Genomic DNA, 11,194 nt, shown 5'->3' with positions numbered 1-11,194 from the left:
GACAGGCACCCTTTCCTCGTGCTTTGCCTTTAAAACAAAACATGAATAAATACAGGAAAAACAGCAACAACACTCGCCGCCCCCCTCCCTGTTGTTAGTCATTATTGGTTTGACCACCTGGCCTTAAACTGACCTGAACCGTACAAGGTGGGAGGGGTAGGGGGCAAATGCAGATAGATTGATTCTGACACACGTGATGAAGTCAATTTTTTTTATTACAATCATGAAAAGGACGTCAAAGCCCTCAGGGTCAGCGTTCAGAAAAAGAAGAAAAGAGGAGGCGGAAAAGAGGTCGCAGTATAGAGGTATGTCGTCTTTTGCGAAATTAAAAATTCTAGCTAGCGAGCTAAGTGTAAATTAAGAAAAGCTAACTGGTAATGCTACTGTTGTGTGTAGCTGCTGTAACGATAAAATTATTGTGTAACCTTGTTAATTTTAGGAATGCATAATCGCAACAAGATAATTTATGTTAAACAAATCAAGTTGCCTGCTGCAGTTCCATCTTTAGAGTAATAGTTAAATCTACTCTTATATATGTGCAATAATAAATAAATCTACTCTGCTGTTACATCTTTACAGACACACTGAGAAAATACTTGCAGAGGCCTCTGGAAGCTGCTGCAGAGGAACCTTTACTCACACTCACTATAGAATGTAAGTTTAGTCAATTGTTTGTTTTCTCTGATATCACTGCTACGTATGTTGTCATTATAATTGTTTTATTGTGGTTAATACTATTTTCATTATATTGTCATAGTAAATGTAGGTCATAGTCAAAAAAAAGTTTCGTTGTTCAATACCTACTTTATAGGAATTATTTAAAAAATAAGCTATCAGGAAAAAAAAACTATGTTGACAAAAAAGTCAGTTGTATTGCACTGTTTTGTATTGTTTAAACACCATATTATTGTTCATATTGTGGAAGGAAGCTGTCAGGACTTTCTAAATATTTGCACTGAACCTGAACTGTAACCCTGTTTTATAGATGTTTTTTAATTTGATTATTATTTTGTTCTTATTTATATTTTATAGTGTGTGCTAGTTGTGTGTTTGAGCAACAATTAAACCTTTAAGGTCGGTCATACGGATGTTGTTATTATTGTCAGAATGTTTGCCTTTGAGCTTTGCAACCTTTGTGTTCTGTTTTTATATTATATTGTACTGTTTTGTAATGTTTGAACACCTTATTATAATTCATGTTATGGAAGCTGTCAGGACTTTCTAAGTATTTGCACTAAACCTGAACAGTAATCCTGTTTTCTTGATGTGTTACGGACTAGACAGGTCTAGGAATTGCAAACAAAGCTTGTCCTAACCTGGAGTGTGCTGGAAGATGAAACCCCCCAAGGAAGCAGGGGAACAGAAACGAAAAGGGACTGGTTCACCAGGAGAGAAGCTGAGTGAAGGGGGTCAGCTTACCGGTATCGTAGCTGGTCGCGCGACCTCAAGTCGCTGCTCCCGGCAAGCGACGAGCTCCGTCTGGGGTTGAGGTTGAGGTTTTTTATTAAAATGGATCCAGGACGGGTTTAACAGGAAAAGTCTGTGGTCGTGGCGTGGGTCGCAGCATCTTGCTCGGCAGCGTTGTTTCACTACTCACACCTGAGTCTGCATCCATTTATAAACCCTGGTGCCTACACCTCCACGACATACCACGCCCACAACTGAGCCACACCTTCTCATTCCCGCCTGGAAACCAGTCACAAAACAAAAAATACAGAAAAGAAGGGAAGGAAAGAAAAAAGGAACTACAACCCCCTATCATTCCTAACAGATGTTAGGAATTTAATTTTTTTTTTATTATTCTTATTTATATGCTAGTTGTGTGTTTGATCAACAATTAAACCTTTCAGGTCTGTCATATGGGTGTTGTTATTATTGTTTTAATGGTTGCTGTATATGCACATAAAATCTCGCCTAGGGCACCAAAATCGCGAGGGCCGGCACTGGGTTACACCCAAGGTCCAACACTGAAGCAGTGTGTGGACGCTGATCTTTATTGGGCACTTTATCAGGTACCTGATACAAGCAAGGTGTGCCTAATAAAGTGGCTGGTGGGCTTATTTCTAATGTTCAGTGATGGATAATTACATAAGAAGAGGCCAAAAAGTTTGGGTCTGGGAATGTCGATGATGATCATCTTTGTCTGTATACCTGTTGATACTTGATATATTCTATATGACACAAGGCTACAAACTTGCCAACTTCCCTTGTGTCTGACAGTGAGGAGAGTAAGGTATGTTTGTTAGAGGGAGGTTGAAATGCTGAAGAGTGTTGATTTGTTAGTTTTTCACTGCACCGTATGTACACACCTGTGCTTAAGGTAAAAAAAAGTAGTAGTTTAGTAACGAGAGTAAGCCAGCCAAGCAACCTCAAGTATCACTGTGTTCATGCTTCCGGATTGAGCTTGTGATTCTGTGGAGCTCCATGTCCCTGTGCGTCCTTTCAGAAACCTGTAGTGTCGCACCATTGGTCGCTGCAGGATAGCGGCATCGAGTGGATGTGTTGCTCTTTCTCTCTGATCCTTGGAGGACAGGGTAGCCTCATGTCTGAGGCCGCCGTCCAACGACGAAGACGTGTTGTTGAGTGAAGCGATTTGACGAGAGCCCACGATCCAAACGCTCTCACCTCTGCCGGTAGCGCGTGGTGAGCTGCTCCATATCTTTGTCTGGCTGGCTGCTATTCAGGCCCGTAAACCCCGTCCAACCCAATCTCCTGCCATTGTCACGCTAAGAATGCCACCACTGCTTTGTGCCGTGGCTCCACTATCACGCAGCCATTCACTCCCTGTCACTCCAGCTCACTCTCTTTTGCCTTTGATAGAAAGCTGCCGAATTCTCTCTTTGCATCTTAACCCTCCTTTTCATTTCCTCATTTCCTGTGCTCTCTCCGAGCACGGTGGCCCATGCTGCTCTCCATGTCACTTCCTTGCAACCGTCTCTCCCTCATTTTCCAACACGGCTCCCGTTAGATTCAGGGAGCAAACCTGTTTATATTTGTTGCCTTTTGTTGGGCTGAAATGCATTTTTTGTGTTTGCCATACAATTTTTGCACATCTTTGATTTGAGGGAGTAGGAGTAGGGACAGAAGACACGAAAGTTCACTTATTCAGACGAGCAGCTTCGGGGCACAAGCACAAACAATCAGCTTCATGTCCTTCATGGTTTCCTGTGTGGGGTTTATAACTGCAAAAAGGAGGGATTATCTTTTTGGCAAAAACATGGCAACATGCTTCACTAGTCCGCATTGTGAAGAGTTGTGGCTCATATTCAAAGATTTATGCCACGCTCGATCAGATTTTTATGTAAAATGAAATTTTTTTGGACAGCTGAAATTATAAAGTCGGACAGCAAAAAGAGCATTCTTCCCCCTTTGGTGCTGAAACATTTCCTTTTGTTTGAGAAACCAAGCCCAGACAACAAATGCTAAAAAAGTAATGCAGGTGGGAAGAGGATATTGTCCTGAATAAAACAGAAGAGGAGCGATTGCCGTGGAATGGAAAGGACTCCGTGCACATATTGTAGTGAAGGCTTTAAACTTGCACTCGACAATGCTCAAATCAAACAATTTGCGTCCATTTCGCGGGCAGAGGATCCCAGGACCTTGGGTGACCTCAGAACCCAGGTGGGCAGTGGGGCTAGGGCCGGGTCAGAACCCGCCACAGGGGGACGCCCCCGCCGTGGCGGCAGGGCCAGCTGAACAGGCTCGTCGACATCCAAGTGTGCAGGCTTGAGACGGTCCACGTGATCCGCTCGGGCTTACCCCCCATGTCCACCACAAAATTCTTCGGCCCAGCCTCCAGGACTCGGAAAGGCCCGTTGTATGGGGGCTGTAAGGGAGTTCGATGGCTGTCATGGCGAATGAAAATGTACCTCGCTGACTGCAAGTCTTTGGGCACGTAGGACCGGGGCAGGCAGTGGTGAGATGTCGGAACGGGGATAAAGGCCTCAGCCACGTCCCGGGACGCTGCCCGATACCCTTCAGCTGACCAGGGGGACCCAGCCTCTGGGAGAAATTCCCCTGGGACTCGCAGGGGCTGACCGCACACCAACTCTGCAGATGAAGCCTGGAGGTCTTCCTTAGGAGCAGAACGCAGGCCGAGCATTACCCACGGGAGGCGGTCGACCCAGTTACTGTTTGTAAGGCTGGCCCGCAGGGCCGCCCTCATAGAGTGATGAAATTGCTCGCAAAGCCCGTTGCCCTGCGGGCTATACGCCGTAGTGCGGTGGAGCTTCATGCCCAGGCCCTCAGCCACTGCGGTCCAAAGCTCCGATGTGAACTGCGGACCCCTGTCGGAGGTGAGGTCAGCCGGTGTGCCGAACCGGGCAACCCAGCATGCTATAAATGCCCAGGCCACCTCTGCGGCTGAAGTAGACGACAGGGGAACGGCTTCTGGCCACCTGGTGGTCCTGTCCACCATGGTGAGAAGGTGGGTAAACCCACGGGAGGGAGGCAAGGGGCCCACCAAGTCTATGTTCACATGATCAAATCGCCTCTCCAGCACCAGGAATGGCGCTAATGGAGCCTTAACATGCTGCTGTATCTTGGCACGCTGGCATGCCACGATCTCGGTAGTCCTTTGAGACAGCGAGGCGGGAGCTGGCTAACGCCATGCGCACCGGCGCCGGTAACTGTCGCAAAAAAATGTGGGCGAAAAGAAACGAAGGATCCGCCAAGCCCAGCACCGCCAGCATCCGCTCCATTAACTCCGAAGGTCTCCTGTCCCCCAAGCCGTTAAAGGACAGCAGCCGGTCCGCCTTCTCCAGCTCCGACAGCTCAAAAAGTTTCAACAGGAGCGCCTTGAGCACGTCGTACTTGCCGGCAGCCAGTGGAACCTCCAACAGTGCCATCGCTTGGGTTGTCGTCACAGTGTCCAACGCCGTTACCACATGGAAATATTTTGTCACATCCTGAGTTATTCCTCTTATTTGGAATTGAGCCTCGAAGTGCTGAAACCACAATCGCGGGTTATGCTGCCAAAAGTCGGGCAACTTAATGGTCGCGGAGTAGATGCTCGCGTGGGGCGCCTCGATCGCCCCGCTCGGTCGAGGCGCCGCCGGATCGCCGTAGCCATCGTCAAACTTTGACATGATTCAACTCACGTCGGGGTCACCAATGTGGAGGTGCAGAGAGTGAGACCCAGAAGCGAAGGCAGAAGGTTAAAAAGTTTATTCTCCACACTTCCAACACATTCGAAAACACCGCGCTACGTGGAACCTGAACATGAAGCACCCAAATATCCGCCCCCATCACGCCCACTTAAGTACCCCGCCAACAAGGTGAATGTCTCCCCTTCCCACCTTTTTAGGGCACTACAATATGTGTGTATGTATATTTATATATATATATATATATATATATATATATATATATATATATATATATATATATATATATATATATATATATATATACATATATACATACATACACACATACAAAACCTGTAACTCATCAGTAAGCCACAAAAAATTGTTATGCATTTAATGTTCAGACATATTTCTCCCTGTTCTTATCTTGATCACTTGCCTTTTCAGTCAATAATGTCAAGATAACATCAATTGGGCTGAAATCGTCTGTTTGATATTTGCCCGGAAGCCTTAGTGCCTCATCACATTTTCCGCCTGATGTCCAGCTGCAGCTCTTTTGGTGAATTTTTCACGGCCTGTCCCCAACTTGTCCTCCTCTCTTCCACTAACTGTCAAAGTAAACAACAGCGACACGCCGCCCGCTGCTGCATCTCTCCTTGTCTTATCTCCAAACTCCTCCCCTGCATGGATTCATCCAGATAATTCCTTCTCCAAATGGCCGCCTGAAAGCTGCTGTTAGCTGTTTCTTTTCCTTCCATGTAAACCTGCTGGTCTAAGAACCACTCTTAAATATTCTGTCCTCTCTGGTTTTTGGCATTACGAAACTGCTGTCCTCACCTTATGGGTCCTCATTAATAAAAAAACGGGAACCCAACCCGTCTGCCGATGTAATCATACTAATTGAGCTTGTCTGAGCGCGTTTGGATTACACTGCCATCAAACTCCTTTCCAAAACCGATTCTTCCTCCCCACCACCACTCTTGGCAAGTCATTTTAGCTCTCTTCTTGAAACAAAAAGCTGTTTCCCCTTCTTCTTTTGCTCTTGTCTCCCACGGCCACCTTGGAAATGTAGTCCAGGTTGTGTTTGTATAAAGGAGCCTGGCGAGTCTTTCCATGCAGCGAGGATGTGAGTGACGGGAGTTGGGTGACATGGAGTTGGCCCCTGCTGGCGCGGAGACTAACTACCTCCTGAGCCCGTCCAAAGCTCCCTTCACAGCCGACCGAGGTGATTAAATTAGCCGGTTGTACAGCGTGTTCCTTTGATGCATGGCAGAGTTACGCTCCTTGGGTGTTTCGCCATCGCCACAACTTTTATTCACTGCACTAAATCACATTTATCTCTCCTGCTATTTTATCTCACCTTGGAAGAGGTTTCACAGGCGGCGATATGGCTCACCCCACAACCCCCCAACTCTCCCAACATGCTCATTTGAAAGCAATAACTAAGCGTAGTATAATCTCATTTTGTTAAATGTAATTCTATGGCCAGAGTTTTCATACACATATATATATATATATATATATATATATATATATATGTATATACATATACATATATATATATATATATATATATATATATATATATATATATATATATGTGTGTGTGTCAGCCTGCTGTCATGTCAGGAAGCATAAAGACAGTGGTCCAAATTTCCTGTGAATCCTATAACTGCTTAGTTTCCGGTCCACGCCATGAGACATTTGAGGTATGAGGAGAAGTAGCAACTGCTCCAAAGTTTTCTAAAATGGAGAAGAAACTACCACGAGCTGCAAAACAATGGCTAATTCTAAAGAGATTAACACAGATGCTGCTATAGCGACAGCTATTTGATTCAAAAGATAAACGTAAAAACAGCACTGAAGGCTTCTCTTGTGGAGGGTTCACTTTGCTCCTGACAATTCTGATTGGTGCGCTTAAATGTGATGGATAAGTGGTTCACCCAACAACGCTAGACTCTTTACCAGATGTTCTCAAAACCCAAAAGATTCTGGCAACATTCCATCAGGTGGGCCAGATGGTGTGCATGTCTTTTAAAAACTTTTACATCCACCGACTTGCACCTGATTGATTAGTTTGCCTATTTTCATGCAAGGTGCTAACTACCAGCGGCATTGATGTTTCGTGTCGGGTCAGAGTGACCAATTGATCAGTGTACACAACTGTAGCAAGATGTAACACTCCACTTTAACTTTGCATGATGGACACAGAGCTTGGGGCAAAAACTGAACAGGAAATCCTGGCTGACTAAATGCAAATCAAGAATTCCAAAGGTCACGGTGAAAAATGTCTTTGAAAAATATGTAGACGTGAAAGTCCTTTAATTGGCAACAAACAAAACCCTTTTTAATTGCCTAAAATTAAAGATCAGTTTTAATCTGCTGGATCATGGCGGATTGTGAGTGCGGTGAGGAGGAAGTGCTGATAGATATCAGAGTTTATTGGAGTTGACAAGGGACGTCGCACTAAGGGCACTGGAACTGGCAGCATGTCAAACAGCTCACTGGAAAAAGAGCAGCAAGTCAGGACGGCGAACACAAAGACGAGGGAGGGGAAGAGCGACGGAGGGCAAGCGGCAGGTCGCAGGCCCGGAGGAGTTTCCGCTCTGTCTTTCGTCCTGCTCTTTATTCTCCTTCGTCATCTTCCCATCATCCATTAATTATGGTGCAGGGCGCAGGAGAGTGCATGGGACTCTCGTCAGTTCACAACAAATAGCCCAGACACCGGAAACCTAATTACTTGGGGACCAGAGATTGTTCCACCGTACCACTTTCCGACGTCTTAAGAATATCTTTGCCCTCTGAAAATAAAGTTTAGCATGACGTAAACACGATGAAAAGGACTCGAGCAAATGTCTGATTCCAGTCTGCTCCAGTCCTGATTTATAGCTCTGAAACAAACTTTCAGCCTCTTTGTAGTCGCTGATGTTTTCTCCTCATGATTTTCCTAATTAATTAACACAATCTTGTTGTGTTCTTGATTCCAGCGCCGCACTTTGGGCTGTACTCTGCGTAATAGTTTACAGTTTTTAATATCCGAGATCCCTTTGAGTCTGTCGTCTTCAATTAATGACTTTAATTTCCCTTGCCTCACCGCATGAGTTCTGGACTGATGATGCTCCTTAATGTCCCACCAATTGTTCCACGCCCTTTTGATTCTGAAGCACTGGGCTTCTGTCCCTGTCCCCCTTTTTATGTTGCATATTTATCACCATAATCACGCGGCTTTGCCTGTACGAAGAATAGCGGATGGCACCGAGCTTGCTTGAACCAGGTCTTAATCTGCGCGGTCTCCACTGTGGAGCCGCGCCGGGGTGCCGCAGTGATGATTATCTTAATTAAAGCCTGTGTCATTTGGAAATGTGCACAAACAAGCAATAACAAGGCGAGCACCAAAGCCGGAGTCAACCACCGCATCCATTAGGAGTCAAGGCCGCAGCGCGAAACTCCTCCTCGGCCAGCGGTGGCGCGATTAGATACGCCACTCAATATTGTGCCCTTGTAAGGAGGGTGGGAGCAAAATAAGAGGATAAAAACGGGAAGTGCAATATTTCGAATGGAATGTTGCCAGCGCCTGTGGGCTCCCGTCAATAATTGTCAATATTTTCTAATCTCTCGCAGCTACTAGGAAGGCGCATATCGGAAAGCGTTTTTGCTATGCAAATCGGGGACGCTCTTGTCATCCAAGATGGATGGGCCCAGGAGAGGCACTTTGAGGGGTGTCATAGAAAAACGCCGCACACTCAGATTGGTCCTAACCCCACTTCATCCCTGCCCACACTTTCCCGTTTCTCAGCTTTCGGTTATTGGCCTCCCCCGCCTCTTGTGGCTTTCCCTTCAAATTCACCCCGATGGAATTTTGCCCCTCCAACTTGCACTTACTCCTTCATGGAGCCAGCCTCTTCCTCCCTCCATCTTTCAGCAAAAAGGACGTTGTAATTGTTGGGCCGCGCTTCGCCTTAATTATCTGGAAAGGTATATATCCGGCTGCTTCAGCAGCAGATGGCTCCCTGTCTTCAAACTTCCTGTTTCTTCATTACTAGCCTGTTGCACTTTACAACGTCTCTCTAATTCACCCACTAAATCAATGAACCCCAAATTAACCCGAGTGGTCGCTGCTTTCCCCATAACTTCTCTCTCTCTCTCTCACCACCACCACCATCACACTCTACCCACTGCGCTGCTGAGATAATTAAGAAACATCTTTGACCAGGATCAAGGAGGAGTGGGTCGTTGTGCTGCGGTGTCCGGAGTTCACCAGAGCGTAGCAGGCGTGTATTAGAAGACGGGGACAGGCGAATCACACACGATTACGATCTGGTAATCACATCCCTGTCACAGTGTGATGCAGGCCTCATCTGCTCGGGCAACCGGATAGCTTGTAATGGGAGTCTGAGGAAATGGGAGGGGCTAAGATCATAACTCTGTAACCTTTTAATTACACCTGATGCAGGTGTGTTCGGTTCAGAGTTTGAGGAAAGAAAAAGAGAGAATGCTGGCCGGAAAGTTGGGCATTTAAAAAACAAAAAAACGAAACATAAAACGTGCGATTTGTCTTCAAAAAAACCTTTACATCTCAGTGCTATGCCAACAATGAGCTTTAAATGAATCAGCATTTCAGTGTTATAATGTAGTTCCCTGTGGTATTAGTATAAGAATCTGCCAATTATTGGAAGACTAGGGCCTCAGTTCTTCTCCTGCTCCTTGAATTGAGAACAATCTTACTGTTTAAATTAACTATTTGGCTGCATGACACAGCCTTTTCAGAATTCCTTTTTGACCTGGCAGGTCTTGTGACTCCATCTGTCCAGTACCTGGCAATTTGTTTGTGGGTGCAAGTGCATCTAGTGTAACAAAGCGTTCAAACTGGTCACCTCTCCATCCATCCACGTCACGTAACAGCGAGACCTCAGCCTTCCTCTCTTTTCCGACATGAGGCGCTGCGAGCTCTCGACAGATGGCTAAGTGTTACATCTGCCCACAGGCCCGCGAAATGTGCACATCACGCCGGTTAATAAATGTTGTGCCTTAAGCGGTGGTCGTCGAGGCCGTAAAACAATTAAGACCCAGACTATCACAGGACTTGTGCCACGAGTCGGCGCTTTGATCCATAAAAAGATGATCACAATCGATGGATGCCGTGGAAGCTGATGGGCGACTCTTGTTTGACACGCCGGTTGTTTCGCCGTCCTAAGCCGGTGTGACTCATATTTACACGGAAGCCAAGGCCTTTGGTCGTCCTTTGAGGAGTGAAGTGCTTTTGTAATGGGGACTCACTCAGCTTGTAATACAGAGCGTTCGCCCAGTTTATAAAATGAGGTTTGGTTTATTTGAATGATTTAGCCTGGTTTTTAGCACAAAAGGCTTTTAGAGAAGATAAAAGGATAATTTTTTCTTACATTTCCTTTTCCCACTGAGATGCATATCTTTGTCACATGCGCTGTGTTTGTGATATTTGTCTCATGCTAGACTGATAACAATTATAGAGATCTCTGCTCACTGTAGCTTATCTCCCTGATAATCATCTTTTTTTTTTATTTCATTTTTTTGTGGCTTTCTGATTTTTCATGGGGATCCTTTCTGTCGGATGTTCTCCATACAGGCTAATCACGGCTGTCACGTCCTGTCAACTGCGAGGAATGTTATCACCCGGGGCCTGCACATGCTGCCGCTCCTCTCGTCTTTACGGCACATTATTTCAAATTTTAAAAATAGCCACCGCATTCCTCCCTCCCCATCACAGATTGGTATTCTGAGAAAAAATAATTTCCTGAAGGCCCCTAATGGATTTTTAATTTGACACGGTACATTTGGGTTACAGGAGAAGTGGCCCCATAAGATCAAATGTAAATGATATTGAATTAGGCATTAGGGAGCACGTGTTAAATGGTTCTTGACTTCATATTGGCCATTATCCACAGCCAGGTAGGCACACCCCAAATATCCATTCCCAACCTGGGATCTCCACCTGGACATTTTCTTTTATATTCCACTCAACACCCAGCTTCTCATTTATGTCCAACCAAAGATCAAACTCAATGAAAATTAGGTAATTTGGGTTCATTTCACACAAGTTGCAAGTTGGAAATAACTTCTGTGGGTTTGCA

This window comes from Nelusetta ayraudi, unplaced genomic scaffold (assembly GCF_046127955.1).
Source record: "Nelusetta ayraudi isolate G7.1 ecotype Tasmania unplaced genomic scaffold, CSIRO-AGI_Nayr_v1 ptg000135l, whole genome shotgun sequence".
NCBI lineage: Eukaryota > Metazoa > Chordata > Actinopteri > Tetraodontiformes > Monacanthidae > Nelusetta > Nelusetta ayraudi.
This window is presented reverse-complemented; position numbering follows the sequence as displayed.